Source organism: Bos indicus, chromosome 20, assembly GCF_029378745.1.
Source record: "Bos indicus isolate NIAB-ARS_2022 breed Sahiwal x Tharparkar chromosome 20, NIAB-ARS_B.indTharparkar_mat_pri_1.0, whole genome shotgun sequence".
NCBI classification, from domain to species: domain Eukaryota; kingdom Metazoa; phylum Chordata; class Mammalia; order Artiodactyla; family Bovidae; genus Bos; species Bos indicus.
The window spans coordinates 63,547,784-63,567,938 of NC_091779.1; the positions used below are offsets into that span (position 1 = coordinate 63,547,784).

The window sequence follows — 20,155 nt, forward strand, 5'->3', positions numbered from 1 at the left end:
TCCCATTCCAGGATGTCTGGCTCTAGGTCAGTGATCACACCATCGTGATTATCTGGGTTGTGAAGATCTTTTTTGTACAGTTCTTCTGTGTCTTCTGTTCTTGCCATCTCTTCTTAATATCTTCTGCTTCTGTTAGGTCCATACCATTTCTCTTCTTTATTGAGCCCATTTTTGCATGAAATGTTCCCTTGGTATCTCTAATTTTCTTGAAGAGATCTTTAGTCTTTCCCATTCTGTTGTTTTCCTCTCTTTTTTTTGCATTGATCGCTGAAGAAGGCTTTCTTATCTCTTCTTGCTATTCTTTGGAACTCTGCATTCAGATGCTTATATCTTTCCTTTTCTCCTTTGCTTTTCGTTTCTCTTCTTTTCACAGCTATTTGTAAGGCCTCCCCAGAGAGCCATTTTGCTTTTTTGCATTTCTTTTCCATGGGGATGGTCTTTATCCCTGTCTCCTGTACAATGTCATGAACCTCATTCCATAATTCATCAGGCATTCTATCTATCAGATCTAGGCCCTTAAATCTATTTCTCACTTCCACTGTGATTTGATTTAGGTCATACCTGAATGGTCTAGTGGTTTTCCCTACTTCCTTCAATTTAAGTCTGAATTTGGCAGTAAGGAGTTCATGGTCTGAGCCACAGTCAGCTCCTGGTCTTGTTTTTGCTGACTGTATAGAGCTTCTCCATCTTTGGCTGCAAAGAATATAATCAATCTGATTTCGGTGTTGACCATCTAGTGATGTCCATGTGTAGAGTCTTCTCTTGTGTTGTTGGAAGTGGGTGTTTGTTATGACCGATGCATTTTGTTGGCAAAACTCTATTAGTCTTTGCCCTGCTTCATTCTGTATTCCAAAGCCAAATTTACGTGTTACCCTAGGTGTTTCTTGACTTCTTACTTTTGCATTCCAGTCCCCTATAATGAAAAGGACATATTTTTGGGGTGTTAGTTCTAAAAGGTCTTGTAGGTCTTCATAGAACCGTTCAACTTCAGCTTCTTCAGCGTTACTGGTTGGGGCATAGACTTGGATTACTGTAATATTGAATGGTTTACCTTGGAAACGAACAGAGATCATTCTGTCGTTTTTGAGATTGCATCCAAGTGAACTGCTCTATCATAAACCACAAATATTTATTTTTAATTAGCTGATTTTAATAAGATTATTTTTAACTACAGTACAAAATCAAGCATTGTGGATAGCTGACTCTCATTTTCCAATCACTACTCCACAGTCATTCTAAAGATAGTAAGACCTTACTCTAATAAGACAATAAATAAAGTTGTATACAATCACAACAGCAACATTTGACCATTAGTTACCAACCATGGATCCGTGACAACCAAGTTCACTTTTAACTGACCTGTGAAAAAGCTTATTTTAAATAAAAGTGCTTGTGTCATTCTAATGGTCTATATCATTTATCTACTAGCATATTAAAATAATGTAACAAATTCTTAGCAGCTTGAAAGAACACATCTGTTATCTTATTGTTTCTGGAGTCTGCGTGTTGCTTTCCTGGCTTCTCTGCAATGCTGCCATCAAGGGCAGTTGACCAGTGTTGGGATATCATCTGAACGCTTGCCTGAGGAAGGGTCTGCTTCTTGGTCCATTTCCTAATAGTTCACTTCACACCAGGGGCTTCCTTCAGCACTAGAGGCTGCCCAGAACTCCCTGCCATATGGGTTTCTCCAGCTCGTCTGTTTGCTCTCTCAAAGCCAGCTAGCGAGACAGAAACTCCAGCAAAGCAGGTGCTGTAATCTAATGTAAGAGTCATGTAATCACTCATATTTTCTTACCTTTCTTGTGTTCTGTTGGTAGAAGCAAGTCACATGTCCCAGCTATCTTCACGCAGGCAGATCTTGCAAGGCAGGTAGCCTGGGAGCTGTCTTAGAGTCTTCCTGAAACTTTCTGGGAGACATTTCCAACTTTTAATGAAAGCAATATAATCATGAGAAATTAAAAAAATAGATATTAACCTTATAATATCATATAAAATGCACTATGTATTTCATCATTGCCTCCAGCATTGATTAGAATTGATTTGTCCATATAGTCAAGGCTGTGGTTTTTCCAGGAGTCATGTATGGATGTGAGAGTTGGTCCATAAAGAGGGCTGAGTGCCGAAGAATTGATGCTTTCAAATTGTGCTGGAGAAAACTCTTGAGAGTCCCTTGGAGTGCAGTGAGATCAAACCAGTCAATTCTAAAGGAAATTAACCTTGAATATTCATTGGAAGGACTGTTGCTGAAGCTGAAGCCCCAGTCCTTTGGCCACCTGATGCGAAGAGCTGACTTATTGAAAAAGACTGATTCTGGGAAAGATTGAAGGCAAAAGGAAAAAGGGGTGGCAGAGGATGAGATGCTTAGATGGCATCACTGACTCAATGCACTTGAATTTAAACAAACTCTGGGAGATAGTGAAGGATAGAGGAGCCTGGCATGCTGCAGTCCATGGGGTCACTAAGAGTCAGTCAGTATAGACTGAACAACAATTGAGTAAAAATGTTTCTTGTCCATATTTTGTTTTTCAAAATAGATGAAATTAAGAGCTTAGTCTTCTAAGACTCCCTGAATCAGTTTTCATCCAACATAGCCTGCCTTCTCCTAAATGAAGCCGAAGGTAGCTTGTGACAGATTTAAAGGATGTCAGTACTGATACTAATCTGATTATAAAATGTGTACCCCTTTGAAGCTCCCTGTTTGAGCCTCTCTGCTTCTTACACCTGCCTGTTAGCTCTCGTATGAAAGTCACTCAGTCATGTCTGACTCTTTGCAACCCCATAGACTGTATAGCCTGCCAGGCTTCTCTGTCTATAGAATCCTCAAGGCAAAAATACTGGAGTGGAGCCATTCCCTTCTCCAGGGAATCTTCCCAACCCAGGGGTCAAACCCAGGTCTCCTGTATTGCTGGTGGATTCTTTACCATCTGAGCCACCAGGAAGCGTCCCCTATGTACTGATGCTCAGACATGGTCCTTGGAGTTGGCACTGCTGTCCATGGAAGACGCTTCTTGTGATATATTTCACAGCAAAATGGACAACCAGCTCTCTGGGGACACTGTGGGCATCCTGGAGTCTGCTAGTGCACCCTGGAGCGTATCCTGGAGTCTCAACTTGTGGGCTCATTGTGCAGCCCCAGAGCGGTCCACATCTGCCTTCTAGGGATCGATGGTGATCTGTTACCTGCCTGAATCTACATGCTGGACCACACGTGGATGGGTGTCTGCAGTCTGTGTTTTATTAACTGGCTTGCTTCTGATGGGCCTACACAGTAGAGAGCTGAGTGTCTGAGCAAAGTACATCGTAGGCAAATGCTCCTCCTAGTTTCAGGCACATAACGCAGGTTTACAATTTCTACATCATCCTGAAACATTGCAAAAGATCGAAGGATTGATCTGACCAGTTTTAGAAGGGCTTGAAGATATAGAACAAAGCTACTATCACCAGGGAAAAAAACAAGACCTGTATGTCATCAGCTGTCTGGACCTTTCCACATGGTAATGCCTGTATGCTTGTCCCATTCTCACTTGAAAGGAGAAGCACTGATTTTTAATGTTCCCTTCTTCTTTTGTATTTTATATCAAAAACTTGTCCTATGACCCTTTCAAAACATGTCATCCTTCTATTGAGTTGACCAAAAAGTTCATTTAGGATTTTCTGTAAAATGTTATGGAGAAATCTGAAAGAAGTTTGGCAAACCAAGTATATTAGAGGATATCAGATGGCTGTTTCTTATTTATTTTTTTTCTGGAAAAGTTGCCAGGAGAAAAAAGTGTCATGGTAAAATGTCATGGTAGGCATAGAATGAGTCTTCACAGTTGTAGAACACAGAGGAAGAACAAAATGCCCAGACAGCTAGATTTTCTAGACCTGAAACTGGCCTTAAAGAAACTAATGTAAACATATCACTTCATTTGGTAGATGAAACAGCAAAGCCGAGAAAGGTCAAGTGGTAGACACTGCCTCACAGAACAGATGGACCCTGGCTTTTATAAACAGTGCTGCTATGAACACTGAGGGTACCTGGGTCTTTTTCAATGAACCTATTTGCAGGGAAGGAAAGGAGACACCGAGGTAGAGAGTAGACTTGTGGACACAGTAGGGGAGGGAGAAGGTGGGATGAATGGAGACAGGAACATCAATCAGCACGCGTCCGGATCGGGTACAAGACGGATCAGTGGTGAGCAGCTGCTGTGTAGCCCAGGGAGTCCAGTCTGGTGCTCTGTGATGACCTGGAGGGGTGGGATGGGGCAAGAGGGGGGAAGCTGGGGACGGAGTGGGTGTATACATAATCATGGCTGATTTGTGTTGTTGTATGGCAGAAACCAACACAATATTGTAAAAATGAAAGAAAAAAATGATGAACCCCAATCCTCTAGACTTTTTCCCTTTGTCCTAATGATAGAAATAGTGAGCACCAGCTTTGAGTTAGGAAGCTGGCATGCATAGTTTTGAAAGCTCATGCCCTTCCTTTAACGTGATGCTATTGTATGGGAAACCACTCAGGAAAGTTAAAGAGCAAAACAAAAAGCCACGTTCCTGCTAAGCAGGTAGAAAGTAGTGTCAGCCTTTGAACTTGAGGAGGGTGCCGCTTCTGGTCCATCAGGGAGCCTTTGCCCAACTTTTCTTAAAGCAGATGGAGCAGGTTGTAGATTCAGTCAGGCACAGCCATTCAACCATTATGCATGGTGGTGTCTTTTTATTATTATTGTGTTTTTTTAAAAACAACTCGGAAATTTCTGGGCCACAGTTTGTACTTTCAGGAATTGAACTTAGAAGCAGCAGGTTTTTAGCACAAACAGGGAGACCAATTATTTTCCCAAAGCTCTGAAATAGAGGCATAGTTGGGCTAATTTGTTAGGATTGATTCAGAAAATTTAGGGGGTAACAGTATTAAGACTCTGGAAGCTTTCAGCGTCCTGGGGGCTTTGAGGCATGTTCAAGACGAAGGATGTTTCCATGGGGAGATGAAAGGCCAGTTGGGTCTCTTTGTAGAATAGCCTGAACAGGCTTCTTCTGAGGGTTTCTCTGTTTGATCCTGTTCTCCTTCAGTGAGGCAGGCCTCTCTGTTGTCATTTAAACACCTCATTGAAAGGCAGTTCTAAATGGTTTTAAAAATGAGGTCTGGTGAGGTCCAAAACTCCTTGAAGTTCCCCCAGCGCTGGGTTTTCCCCATGGCTTTGAATCACAGTGTTTATTTTTAAAGCCTTTTGTGGTTCGACCCTTCTGGTTTGTTATTGCAGCTGGACCCACTTAGTCCTCGCCCGGCTCCTCCAGCCCGTTTGTGGTTTGGGGTACCATTTGGCCGCCCTAGGACTGGGCTGAGGGCTCAGGAGGCCAAGACCACGGCCACATCTGTTTTCTGTTAGCTCCCAAAGTCACAGGTGTCCCTAATTGGGCTCTGCTCTCTCACCAGAAATGGCTCTCTTTTCTTCTCCCCTCTCTGTGTTCTCCTTACATTGCCTTGAAAATAGGGGGTTTCATTTTCTTGTTTTGTTATGTTTTGGTCTCGGCTTCCAATTACTCCCTCTTCTTCCCCAGGCAAATCCCGACTCTCACCTTCACCCAGATCCCCAATGCTTGTCTTTACAGAAGGAGTTGTTTTCAGTGGATTGTAGAAGAGAGATTAAACTTCCCAGGAAGGCCTAGTGCGGCCAGGACACGTGTTTTTCTCCCTGGCACAGCCAAGGACAGAGCAGCTCTTTGTTGAGTTGGGTAACAAGGAGCTCAAACCCTGCTGAAAGATGAAGCTGATGAGTGGAAACCTCTTCAGGGAACCCAGAAAGATTTACTTTAATTAGAATTTATGCCCCAGTCTAAGGCCTGCAACTGCCGTCTTCTTGGAAACGAAAAGCTGACTGCTGCTGAAACTGGCAGACCAAGGCTTGGTTCTTTCTACACACCTACTTTGGTTGTCCTCAGATTCTTTTGATCACATTCTTCCCTCAGTGCTTTCTGTGTTTGAGTTTCTCTAGATAATGTGTACATACCCTTCTGACTCACTCACATTCTAGAAGGGTCTTCTGAAAGTTTTAGTCCAATATTGACTATTTCTCTGCTTTTCAGCTCTGAATTTTGGTAGTGCTCAAGCCTTCCTTTCATGTTGCCACTGGATCTTTTTAAAACTCAGTTAACATCTATACGCATGTCCTTATTTTAGCATGTAGTATTTGGAGAGATCAGGGAATTTTTAGAACCAGCTTTGGCTGGAAAGCCAGATGGAATAGTCATTTTAAAAATTCTCACAATTTCTTATTACAAGATTGCTTGATCCCAATTTGAAACCCGTTTCCTGTCCTGGCCCGTTCATGTTGGCACACTGACTCCCAGTCTCGAGGACTAAGCCCACGATACGCTAACTAACCAGGGAACTCCTTGAGAGGTGTGGTTAGTTTGCAATAACCACAGCCTCAGGTATGGGCGAGATATAGTCCTGTCTGAGGCTGGTGAAATAAAAATTCAGGTGTCTGACTCATATCCATAATTCTTAGGTTTGAGTTATTTATAGGTCATTCTGATTTTCTCTATGAATGCATTTGTGGAATGGACCGACATATTTTTGTGATCATTGTTGAAAGTACCCTTTCTGAACTTGGGAAATGGTATAGGCATCATTTTATTATGAGCCATTTCTGTTACTTTTGGTCTCTTTCTATTGACAATTCCCAGTGTAGAGGTGAAGGTGGGGAAAGATGCTCAGTGTTCTTTTTTTCCCTCATTATAAAAGGAAGTCAATCATTCCAAAAGGTGGTAATTATAATTCTTAATACTGTAATAAAAGGGGAGAGGTGTCTAGAGGCAAAAGCCTGTAAAACCATAAAAAAACAAGCAAGTAATGGCTTTGGGCCTTTTTATTTCATGGCCTTTATGGATCGCCTTGCCTGTTTTGTTTTTTTGATGTTAAAGGTCTCAATGTACTTTGTAGCGTGGTGACAGTTGAATTAAGATGGTCATGGACTAGGAGAACAAAACAGAAACTGTACTCTCTGTTCTGTACCAGCTTAACTTTTTCTCCTTTACACATTGAGCAGCAAGAAAATACTCCCCTGTTTGATGTACCACGGATGAGAATATGTCAGAGGGCCAGCATGACGTGTTTGGAAGTTCAAGTTAATAGCCTCGGCTGTCAGGACTCTCTTATCTCAAGTGTAATGAGGCACAATCAACTCTTTAGACTGTAATCATACCTTAAATCAAGGGAGCAAGGATCACTGTCTGCTGTGGAAGATGGGGATCTGGTTCACATTATGCACTGAGAGCTATGAGGGGCCCTGCCAGCCAAAGCCGGAGCCACCATGCGGCAAGCAAATGACCTTGGTCACCGGCCCGTCATCCCTGGTGCCCTGAATTGTCCAGATGTCTGTTTCTGAGGGGTCTAATTGTCACTCCAGGATGACTTCAGAAAGATTAGTGCCAGACAGCCAGGCACCGGGGTCTCCCACAGTTTGCTGCCAGCACCATGAGCTCTGGGCTCCTTGGAAGCTAGAGGGCTGGTAGTTGGCTTCTTGGGAACAATCAGGTAGCTTGTGTCTCTGGAGTTCCTATTGTCTGACCCCTCATCTCCCTGTCGAGGTGGCCCCTTCTCTGTGTGACATGCTCATGCCGTCCTGCCGCCCACCTGCATGTCAGCCAGTGCCTGACATTCCTGAGGACAGCTGGGACTTGGTGAGGGGGGTCAGGCTGTTGCTCGTGACCTTCAATATTTAGTCCATCCTCCTGGAGTATGGGTTTCCCTGATGGCTCAGTAGTATAGAAGAATCAATACAATGCAGGAGACTCGGGTTCAATCTCTGCGTCGAGGAGATCCCTTGGAGGAAGTAATGGGAACCCACTCCAGTATTCTTGCCTAAAAAATCCCATGGACAGAGGAACCTGGCGGGCTACAGTCCATGGGGTTGCAAAGAGTTGGACATGACTGAGCACACAGCACAACTCATGGTACTCACGACATGTAAGTTCATTGGGAACCCTCAATTAATCGGTTTCTAAATCCTTGCTTCTGGGGCACACACAGGGTTAGGTTCCTGTGAGCCTCTGGTCACAAAGTCTTCATCAACTTCTGAATAAAGAACATTTTATTCATATTTCTTTGAAATCACCTTATTTAACATATAATTGATTCCTTACCTTTGAACTTAAAGCCAACAGAACATTTTGCGTTTACAAATAAATGTTAGCCAGTAGGCATAGAATTCGCAAATGCAAAATCTGTAAATGTGGAGTCAAGAAAGAGCAGAGCATTGACTCCATTTTCTTCTTCTTTCATGAATATCAGTTACTATAGGAAAGAAGACATGTCTGCATTTGTCCAACTCCATTTGTACTCTGAATCTTATAGGTACGAAGGAGATGTTTAAGCTCCTCTCAGGAAGCAGGATTCTTTGTGCATCCCTATGTCCTTGGCGGCCATAGCACTGGTGGAAAACTTCCCAACCTCTGAAGCAGCTCTCAGACATTCCTGCTTCCTGATGGAATTAGACCTCTTTGGAAGCTTTCCTGCCAGTCCTGACGCCCGTGTTTTTTCTGAACATGAGTGCTTCTGCTTTGACCTGGAGAAGAACAGTGGTTTTAGAGCTTTAGTGATCAACAGCACCCTGAACTAACAAGCTGGGTGAGGTCACACTGGGCATGTCTCCCTAGCAAGTAACAACAGAGGTTAGTTTGCATCTCGTTTCTCTTTGTAAATTTGGCTTCGGGAGAGTTGCCGGGAAGGTAAAGGAAGTTTCCCTTCTGGTTAAGGGATGCGGGCTGATTTCTGGGAGCCCATTGTGATCTTCGAACAGGACTCTGAAGCTTCCTTCTGAAACACAGTGCCAACCTCCATGCCTTGTTGGGAGCCATAGAGGTCCAGGCTGGAATAATTTGGGGGGATGCTCTTCTGCTTGTGGGATCGTGTATCAGCATGTGGGATGGATTGCTGGCTGAGATGCCACAGAGGTTTCTCCCTGAGCACTAACATCTGTTGACAAGCCAAGGACAGTTATGAAATTCCCGCCCAGCATCTTGCTCTGGGAAGTGTGAGGCTCCTCCATTAGCTATGTGTCTGTCACAGCAAATTGAAACCAAGGAGGAGGGGCTCCCTCTGGTGATCTCAGCAGGAATGCAGACCGTCTCCTGAGCAGTGCCAATTCCCCAAGTGAAAGTCCTTGAGGGAGGGATGCTCACGTCATTGTAGCTTCTCTGCCTGTCCTTTCTTTAAAGGTCTGTTGTAGCCATAAGGAGCACAGTAGGGCCTGGAGGGCTGACAGATGGAAAAGATAGTGGTGGGAAAGGTGAAACAGGGAGTCAGGGGAAGAGTGTGTTTCTATTGACAGTTGATCCTTTGATGACAGATGGACTAGGTGTAGGACTGAAACCGTTCAATTATTCAGATTTCTGCTATGATTATTTTCTTCATTCTATGAGGACTTCCCTGGTGGCTCAGGGGTAAATAATCCACCTGGAATGCAGGAGATCCAGGCTCAATCCCTGGGTTGGAAAGATCCCCTGGAGAAGGGCATGGCAACCCACCCCAGTATTGTTGCCTGGAGAATCCCATGGACAGAGGAGGCTGGAGGGCTACAGTCCATGAGGTCACAAAGAGTAGGACACAATTGAATGACGATCACTTTTGCTTTCTTTTCACCATACAGTTCAGATAAAACCAACCTCGTTTTTTGGTGTCCAAGTAACCAACCTCGTTGCTTGGTGTCCACACCTTGTCAGGTGCCTTGTCTGAGAAGCAGACTTCCCGTCTGCCATCCTTGGCCAGGTGAAGACAACAATGATGGGATCATTGGCCTCTCCCAAGGTCCATAGTGGAGGGAAATCATGAGACCTGGGCCTTTCTCATCTCAGGATGGTTATGAACAATTTGCATCTGTTTAGCTTCTGTTAAAACACCCTATGTCCCCCAGAATATGAAACTGCTGCTGCTGCTGCTGTCTTTTCAGTCGTGTCCGACTCTGTGCAACCCCATAGACGGCAGCCCACCAGGCTTCCCCGTCCCTGGGATTCTCCAGGCAAGAACACTGGAGTGGGTTGCCATTTCCTTCTCCAATACAGGAAAGTGAAAAGTGAAAGGGAAGTCACTTAGTCATGTCCGACTCTTTGCGATCCCATGGGCTGCAGCCTACCAGGCTCCTCCATCCATGGGATTTTCCAGGCAAGAGTACTGGAGTGGGGTGCCATTGCCTTCTCCGAATATGAAACTAAGAGAGACCTAATGTGAAGAGGGTGAGGAGTTCATCGAGTAAGGTGGATAAAGACTGTGCCATTACATCAGGTTATGGTTTGACACTTTACTTAGGAGTCTTTGAGACAAGCAGCTATCACCAACATTTCAGGCCACTGTTCTGATTTATGGCTTCTTTTTAACAATATTTGAAAAGGGAGTTTGACTTGAGAAATTGTCAGCAATGCACAGCCTGCCCTGTCTTCCCAGTGCTATCTGAAACATGTGACAAAGTAAACGGCCAGCAGAGCAAGGTGTTTTGTTCTAAGAATAATAACGGGTCTTATCACCTCTCCCCACAATGCTATCAGCTTTCCATGTGATTGAGGGGTTCTGTTTATGGTTTGATTTCCCTAATGTTCACAGTGATGCCTGCATTGATAGGACAGTCCTTAATTAGACCGTAGTTCCTCTGATGAAACATGTGAGGGGAGAGAGAGAGACAGATTTTGCACGAGCACTGTGCTGAGGTGCTGGCTGTCTGCTGGTCCAAGAGAAGGGACCTGATATGACAAGAATGTCTTATTTTAAAACCTGAGCATATAGTTTGCAAAAAAATCCCAAAGCAAAGACAGGTCTGTGTTCTGTTGTCACTTGATTTTATTTTCTGTATCACTGTTGTGTCATCTTCACTGGAGTCATACAGACTTTTCTTTAAAGCTGGATTCGGTTGTTGGGCTTATTACTCTCATGGAATAGCATCACTTCCATAAGCCTGAAAAGTGATTGATGGGAATTGTAAATATGAATGGAGTCAAAAAATGTAACACTGAGATTAAAATGCACATTGTAAATTCAAGCATAAAATGTCCCTAAGAACAGATTGATTTTTCTGGTGCTATGTTGTCAAAGATGCTTTTAAGTTTTCAGCTGGGTAAAGCATGTCATAATTTCATGTTCAAGGTGGCCAGAGCATGTCCATGTTTTCTAAAGATCAAATCAGTCAATATTAAAGGAAATCTGTCCTTAATATTTATTGTAAGGACTGATGCTGAAACTGAAGCTCCAATATTTTGGTCACTTGATGCGAAGAACTGACTCATTAGAATAAGACCCTCACGCTGGGAAAGCTTGAAGGCAGGAGGAGAAGGGGACGACAGAGGATGAGATGGTTGAAAGGCATCACCGACTTGATGGACATGAGTTTGAGCAAGCTCCAGGAGTTGGTGATGGACAGGGAAGCCTGGTGTGCTGCAGTCCACGGGGTCTCAAAGAGTCAGACATGACCAAGTGACTGAACTGAACCTGAATTGACATGGAAAACTAAGAGGGTGAAAGAGAGCTGCTGAAAACTTTCTTACTCTGCAAGGAGATCAAACCAGTCAATCCTAAAGGAAATCAGTCTTGAATATTCATTGGAAGGTCTGATGCTGAAGTTGAAGCTCCAATACTTTGGCCACCTGATGCAAAGAGCTGACTCATTGGAAAAGACCCTGATGCTGGGAAAGATTGAGGGTAAGAGGAGAAGGGGGCGACAGAGGATGAGATGATTGGATGGAATCACTGACTCATTGGACATGAGTTTGGGCAGACTCTAAGAGATAGTGGAGGACAGGGGAGCCTGCTGTGCTGCAGTCCATGGGGTCTCAAAGAGTTGGACAGAACTTAGCCACTGAACAACAACAACATTCTGCAATTAACTGGAGAGAAGGGTCAAACCAGCTGAAGTTCAAGTACATTCAGGACAGTGCCTGGGTGAAGGGGCCTGAAGCTCTGATGATAGAAATGAAGTCCAAGAACTTTGATCTTGTTTTAATTAATCATTGAAGACTTGCTACATAGGAAACATTCCAGTCTAAATGAGCATCATTAGTTCAGAACTTGGAGTAATTTTTCCTTGGCAGTTCAACTGATGGCTGTGGAAAGTGGGTTACCTAAGGGAATTATTAGTATGAACATTCCACGTATAAAGATAATGTTTATATCATTTAAGGAAGGGCATTTTCCTGGCTCTCACTGATGGTCCCTTGTTCGACCTTGTTCTCTTGTCTGGCTTCTGTTCCTGTGAGCAGCTGTCCCTTCGGGGGGATATCTCTGAGCATCTAGAGAGATTTTGGCGGGTGTGGAGGCAACCCCCTCAGGGAGTCTGCAGAAGGACCCTTGTGTATGTTTTAGTCAGCTTAATAGACAAGGACAGAGCCATTTTGGCTTCTTTGCCCTGAGAAGTCTAGGATAAAGTCTGGATTTTACAATTGCTTGAACAGGATGTAAAAAAGGGGGACTCAGATCTGTATGAGTAGCATCAGAAAGGTGTCTCCTTCTAAAGAAAGGTGGAAGGAGGACTTTATTTTGAGCAGAGATGGGATCAAGGCATGCCTCAAGCCTCTGGTCCAGGAAGGCGTGACTCCCTTCCCACAGGACTTTCTCTCCCGCACAGTCACCACCCACCTACTCCTACCTGGGCACCTGCTCGATGCCTGGCAACAGACCTGGAGGAGAGCATCTCAGTCCCCCCGAGGTTTGATTTGCTCTGTTTTTCTGGATGATTTTGACTGATACCAGATTGGATAATGTGATGTTAACAGGGAAGAGTGTCTCCAGAAGCTGACTTTAGGATTATGCCCTCTGGGTCCATGGGTCCGTTATCATTTACACAAACTTGGAAGTAGAGTGGAGGAAACCTCATGAAATGTTTGCCTGGGCTCTGGGACTCAGAGTTGAATAGGACAGAATGATAGCCCTTGATAGAGGAAGCAGACAAATTCCAGAGGGTGATATGAGATAACTGGAGGTAGGCACTGGGTGTCCTGCTCACAGAGAACAGGGGACTACATCCCATGGGGACACATGTGGATTTCAGAGAGCCTGGCGGGATGCAGCAACAGCGCTTAAAACGACTGGCTTGAGTGATGAGGTCAAGCCAACAAGATAGAATTGGAAAGGGTGAGAAATACAGAGGTCTGGATTTAGATTCATAAATATACTTCATAGGTACCACAAGGAGGGCAGGTACTGTCTCAGCAGCTAGTAAAATCAAAAGAAAAAAAACAAACAAACCAATGCCCATGGTCAGTTTCATACTTACCGTCCAATAGAGGAGGGGTTTGTCTTGAGATTTTATGAAAGTGAAAGTGAAGTCACTCAGTCATGTCCGACTCTTTTTGACCCCATGGACAGTAGCCTACCAAGCTCCGCCATCCATGGGATTTTCCAGGCAAGAATACTGGAGTGGGCTGCCATTTCCTTCTCCAGGGGATCTTCCTGACCCAGGGATCGAACCCAGGTCTCCTGCAATGCAGACAGACGCTTTACCTTCTGAGCCACCAGGAAAAGGAAACCCGAACCCAGCCCATGGTTGGGACAGAGAAAAGGGACAGGGGAATAGCCACGGGGTGGTTTGTATGTGTCAGGCATGGCCTGGATCACGCTCTCTGTGCTGGCAGAGCTTGTCAGTGGAAAATAACGGAATACAATTTTGTAAAATACCATCTGCCTTTTAAACTGGTCTTGTTTTCTTTATGCTTCGTCCGCGAAGCAGGGCTTGTATTGAATGCAGGGGGGAGTGATGGATTATGTCTTCTTTAATCATCAGTAAGCTCAGAAATTTCCCGATTATTCAGCATCCCTCCCCCAGGTCTGATAGTTTGGTTCATGATGGTCAAGGATGAGGAAAGGGATATAGGTAGAAGGGGGCCCTTAAGTCAAGGTCCTGGGTTGACATTTCGAAGGGTGCCTGTTGCAGAGAGAATGGAGGAAGCATCTTTGATTCATACAAAAAGGGTGTCTTTTTACAGCAGGTTTGCATCAGGACACGCCCGACCTTCTGGTTATGTTTAGCAAGTCCGATTTGATCAGATCTTGTCCTTGCTGGAGGCTGCAGGATGGGCAGAAAGGCTTCATGACTAATCGAAGGCAGCTGACACGGTTGTTTTTAAACGTTAGTGAAACTGCGTTGGTTCTTCCTGGGGAGGAAGTTTCAGTACAGTTCGTGCTGAAACGGGTGGCATGACTCATTGCCAAACGCAAAGAAAAGAAAATCTTTTTATTCCCCCACATGTGTACACACTCTAAACACAGCCGGGTTTACAGGAAGGTAAGACACCATCTGGTTCAATGCGTAGTAGCCTATTTCTTATTTTTATCACTGATTTATACTGAGAGGATGACAAATAGAACAGAAGTAGGTTTTGGGTTATACAACACACCCAGCGATTCATATGGTGTTAAGCCTGCAGTTGTCTCAAAAGCAAGAAACAAATGCATCTCTGAGAAACTTCACCTGTTGCCGGAACAAAGAGATGAGTCTTGGAGCCCACCTTTGACAGTGGAAGACCCGATAGGTCACTGGGACTGATTTCAACAGGTTTTAAATGCCCATTTATTCTTCATGCCTTTGGAGAAATGAAAGGATTTCACTGCACTTTCTGGGTTTAAGCCAAAAAACAAGGGCATAATTTCACTTTTAATTCAAAACACAATTTGTCCCAGATCACTGTTATCTCATGTAAAACAGCAGCATTAAAGTCTGGACACATATTAATAAAATAAATGAAGGTATTGAGAAGCTAGAACTGACACAGCCCAGCATGCATATTGAATTGGCTTGTGTGGGTTTGTTCTAATCCGATTGGGACATCTTTCCATTTCTCTACTGAATTGGTGAGAGAGCATCCTTTGTAGCTAGAGACTTCTAAAAAGCTTCTATCTGTCGTTTTTTCAGAAGATAGTTTTCTGAGTGATTTATCCCATTGCCATTTCACTAACAATTCGCTGTGATTTTCACAGTCTGCCGTCTTTCCAGGCACAAATCCCGTCTTCTCCTTCATGCACATGCTTGAGACCTTTGCCTTAGTTCAGCTTCCTCCTGGGAAGGTTTTGGGGCCAGTTGTGAATTTAATCTGTGATAAACAGTGCCCTCTTCCTAAGGAATGACCAAAGAGCTAGTTTAAGAACCCAAACCTATCCCTGTTTGCTTTAATGGGAAGTAACAGCAATAGTTTAATTTTTTAGCCTTAAATCTTGATCTTAGAATTGAATCTCAAATTTCAATCTCGAGTTGGATCTTGAGTCCCTTTTGTGTGTGCGAGCGACTGCTTACAGGGCAAGTCTTGTTGAATGTGTTGTTCTGAATAAATAGGAATTGAGAGACCACATTTTTCCAAAAGCCTCAGACATCCTTCTCTTTCTGGGTCCTGAGATTCTAGTCTACAAAGGACAGATCAATTTAGCTGTCAAAATGAAAGCCGAGAGGCCAATTGCCCATGCAAATTAAACACTTGTGCAAGCGCTTCAAAATTGCCTGCCTGAAAAGTGAGGCTGCCCTTTGAAAATTTGGCACATGGTGGCAGAAAGAAGAAAGTAGCCCCTATTCAGGGACATTGGCGTCCTTAGAGAGCTGATCTTAGAAATTGCTCATTTTGAGCAGTCGCTTAGTTTTGGGCAACATTTTTGCTTGACTAAGGATGTCATTTTTGCCCTCTCTTTCCCTTTCTTCCCATGCCTCCTGGAAGCTCAGAACACATCTCATCATCAGGTGTAGGAACAGAGGCATAGGAAGTGTTTCTTTATGCTGGCTTTGTTTCAGTTACTGAGGCAGTGTATTTGTTCTAGGGTCAGCAGTTCCTACCAGCTTTAAATACTCACCAAAGGATGATCTACCGGAAGCCAAAATGAAAACCAGTCAGGTTTCTTTTTTCCCAAATGTTGTTAGGATTAGTCAACACTTTGAGAAATGAAATATCCAATTTCCGCCTTCTGTCTTCTGTAGGTCTCAGCTGTGTCTAATATTTGTAAACCATCACATTCCACCGTGACAACTATCTGATGGACAGAGGAGCCTCGTGGTGGATCCGGGTGTGAAGGCTCTGACAGGATGCTTATATCAGTTGCTTGTGCATCTTACTCCTTGGGTGTCACTTTCAGAAGTGCCTTCTCTTCTGTTCCAGGAGGTAGGGTTTACCTCTGCTGGTCTCAGGGCTAGATGATTGTGTCATGAAATAACCAAGACGTGAGGTCCTGTGTTCCCACCTGAGGACCCACTGTCCTTGAAGCTTCAGCCATTGCTAGGGCTGAAGGTCTCCCGGTGTTCCTACTCTGGCCCAAAGACAGCCAGAGATTTAAAGAAGCAAAACCGTGACGTTCGTTACTTGTCTTTTCTAAATGTAGGTGAGATAATTATGAAAGAGGTTTTTTTTACTAAATGGTCTTGATCAAGAAATGGCATTATTTGTACGAAAACAAATTGGCTGGTTACTAAAGAAATTGTTTCTGATTTGGGGGAAGCCAGAGGGTGAATTCCTTGAGGACAGGACCCTTCCACGTGACTAGGGAGTTGCGTGTGTCCCTCAACTTTGATGCAGCAAAGTGTCTGATTGGCCGTGTAGAGTGATGTGGGAAGTAAGGCAGAGCATCTATTTGCTCCTCAGTCTCCCACCCAGCACCCATTCTCTGGTTTCCTTCCTTGTTTTCCTCGACAAACTTGAGCACCAGGCCAGCTTCCCGTCTGTGATCCCCGCTGCCCTCTGGTCCTGCTTCCCAGTCTTAGCAGAGCTGCTTTCAGCTTCCAGGCCTTGACTCGTTCATTCGATAGTAGTACCTCCCTTTCGTCCCATTTCACAGCATTTGGTGAATTGTGTAGCAGACAAATCTTGTGTGAGCTCTTGAGAACAGAATCTTGCTTTATCTACTAACCACCCACCATGCAAGGCCAGAGCGGGACGCTGTGTGTGGTGGTTCGGGATGTCCCTCAATGAAGCTGTGAAATTCTCGGAACTTGGGAATCCCTAGCCCAGCCGCTTACAGGTTTTCTGAGCTTGCACCTGTGGTGCTTCTTTCCATGACTCTGCTAAACATCCTTACGACACCAGGCGGTCCTGCCCATTGCCACCTTATTTCCTGTAATTTTACTGTGGTTACTCTGGTGCTATTTCTAAATGGAGCTCTTTAGATTGGCCTGAAATTTTAATTTCTCTCTTGTATCTTTAGGATACAAAACCACTGCTCGGCTGACCTTTTGGTTCTAGGAAAACATTTCAATCCACCTTTTTTTCCTCACTCTAAGCCACATGGGGAAGTTTGCATATTTTAGCAGAAAATCGTGTTCTCAAGGGTGTGCTCCTATATGCTCAGTTGCTCAGTTGTGTCCGACTCTTTGCAACCCAATGGACTGTACCCCACCAGACTCCTCTGTCCATGGAATTTTCCAGGTAAGAATACCGGAGTGGGTTGCCATTTCCTTCTCTAGGCGGTTCTTCCAGGTCCAGGAATTGAACCCGCATCTCCTATGTTGACAAGTAGATTCTTTACCACTGAGCCATCTGGGAGGCTTCTGATGGATACTTAGTGCTAATTGATGTTTAAATTGTACACATGTACTTTAATTTAGAGATGATTTTATGAACTTGTGAAGGTGGCTACAGGTACCACTTCTAGGATAGGTTTCTTCTTTGTGAATCAGAGTGTGACAGGGGTCACCCTGCACGTGTGCTCACATTGGCAGCTTTTTCCATGGCCAGGCCCTAATTAAGAATCATGAGGCAGAGCACTTAGGAGCTGTTTCTACTATATTTGATTTTCAGCTAAAGGAAAATATGGAATTGAGTCAAATGGAAACATTTGTGTTTTAATAAGACATAAGCAATTTCTTATTTAATGAGTCATTATAATAAATAACCACTTAAAAATACTCCAACTTCAGTCTGAAATGACCCTCTGAGACTTTGTAGCTTCTTTACCTTTGGAATTGTTTCTCAGTTTTCTAGAAAATATGTCAGTGAGTTAGTTTATACATCAACTAATTTATGACCTCACTGAGGGAGGAGAGCCCAGCATCCAGGCCTACAGGGGCTGATATTGGTGACTTTAGCTTAGCCTATTCAAGGTCACTGCTTTGTTGCTGTGGTTTCCAAGCCTGCGCCTACACTGCTCGGCACACGTGGGTGTCCTGTAGGATGGTGTATATTCCTTTACAGCAGCAGTCCTCAACCTTTTCATTACCAAGGACTGGTTTCATGGAAGACAGTTTTTCCATGGACCAGGGGTGGAGGGGGATGGTTTTGGGATGATTCAAGCACAGTCGGGTTCGTGCTCTTACGAGAATCTAATGCCACTGCTGATATGACAGGAGGCAGAACTCAGACAGTAATGCAAGTGATGGAGAGCCGCTGTAAATATAGATGAAACTTCATGTACTCACCTCCTGTTCTGCAGCCTGGTTCAATATTGGTCCATGGCACAGGGGTTGAGGACTCCTGCTTTAGAGGGTGGCACACCTATCCAGACAAGGGTTGACCCTCCAGAGTAGGAGGTCCTGATGGTGTCTGTTTGGCTATCATGGGCCAGAGTGGTAAAATGTCTTTTTCACTGTTGATGTAACTGCAAGCATAGTTAAAACCTTTCAGGGCGTGTGTCCCGAATCCTGATATTGGAACTAGTTTCTTGTTTAGATTTCAGATTCTAAAGGGCATTCTATTGTCCCCCAAGACTGTGTGAACTCTGTCTGGGCATTCTGTCCCTTGAGTGTTGCCTTTTCACAAGGAAGGGCCTCGCTTTTAGGTCTGAGGTTGAGCCTGGCACGTCTGGCTGTCCAGGATGCAGGCTGTCCCCACCTGGATTCAGCAGGAAAGTTCACCTCCTGCAGTATTTGTTGTGTGGTCCTGTCAACAATTCTGGATTCTTTCAATGTCCTATTTGGCCTCCATCATTTTTGCCTTTTAAGAGGATAGCTGTTCTCTGTAGGTGTGACCCTTGGATGTCTTAGCTAAGGGGCTACATCAGCTAATTTATGATCTCACTGAGGGAGGATGGGAGAACTCAGCCTTCAGACCTAATTATCACTCTCTCATTTTTAACTTAATTCTGACACATGGGAATCTTTAAGAATTGCTGGACGTTCATGGCAGTAACCAGTGGGCCTATCCAACTGTATCAGTTAAATTTTGATTAAGAGATAACCAAATGGAAAAAAATTTTTGTACTAACTGTAAAATAGATCAAGAGAGGAAGTTACTGTATTCAAGTTGTTTAGTCAAGAAGTCCCAGCTAACACATTTGTTGCCCCACCCAAAGGAGATATTACTGGTGTTGTGAGAAAGGAATTGGCCACTCCTAGGAATTTTTCCTGGGCCGAGTATGCCTTCTTACCTTGGGGAGAGCTCCCTTCCTCCCTTTTTGGCCTTGAAGATTTACAGCTGCCTCTCCTCCTTTCCAAAGGATGAAGTCACAGACTTTCAAAGGCTCAGCTGGGACCTCAAGGGGTCAGTGATGCCGCAGTGCAGGAGTGCACCTGGGCTGTGGATGCCTTCCGGGGCAATTCTGAATATTTTACTTTGGATTGCCCCCTCCCTTCCCATGAAGATGCCTAATGGAGGCAGAGAGCCTCATGGAAAGACATTGTCACCTAGCCATTGTCCTCTGGCCTCTGAACCTCAGGACTTTCAAATGGCATTTCAACAGATAGAAAATTATATAAATTTCCAGATGCTGTAATCCAGTTGTCCTTCTGCAGGCAGATGGCCTTTAGATAATCACTAAGTAGACGGTATGGGAATCATTGCATAGGGGGACAGCCAGAATGTTTCAGAATGTTCTGGAAGCTTCTTCTCCCCCTGTTCTTGTCATCATTCTCAGCTGCTGCCCAAGCGTTCATGCTGGGATAGGCATGTTCAGTCACTCAGTCATGTCTGACTCCTTGCCCCCCCGTGGACTGTAGCCCACCAGCCTCCTCTGTTCATGGAATTTTCCAGGCAAGAATACTGGAATGGGTTGCTATTCACTACTGCAGGGGATCTTCCCTACTCAGGAATCGAACCTTCGTCTTTTGTGTCTCCTGCATTGGCAGGCGGATTCTTTACCACTTTGCCACCTGGGAAACCCTGGGATAGGCAACCTCAGTGTGTTTGAGGTTTATGGCAGCCAGAAGCTATGGACTGTGTGAGTAGAAGGAAACTTGGACAACAGGACAAGCATGAGCCCCAAAATGTAGTAGCTGAAGTAGGAGACATCCTT

At 44.4% G+C, this 20,155-nt stretch overlaps 1 protein-coding gene across 6 annotated transcripts in view; it reads left to right on the forward strand.

The window, feature by feature from the left end:
* Nucleotides 1–20,155, forward strand: part of SEMA5A (semaphorin 5A) — a 572,726-nt gene that overhangs the window by 122,364 nt on the left and 430,207 nt on the right. Inside the window, exon 1 of one of the 6 annotated variants that reach the window (XM_070774866.1) lies at nucleotides 15,821–16,098. The exons of 4 other annotated variants lie outside the window; for them this stretch is intronic. The gene's annotated coding sequence lies outside the window, so the exon portion shown is untranslated. Of the gene's footprint in view, nucleotides 1–15,820; nucleotides 16,099–20,155 lie in introns of those variants that run through there. One more of the 6 variants, XM_070774865.1, reaches the window with a different exon arrangement.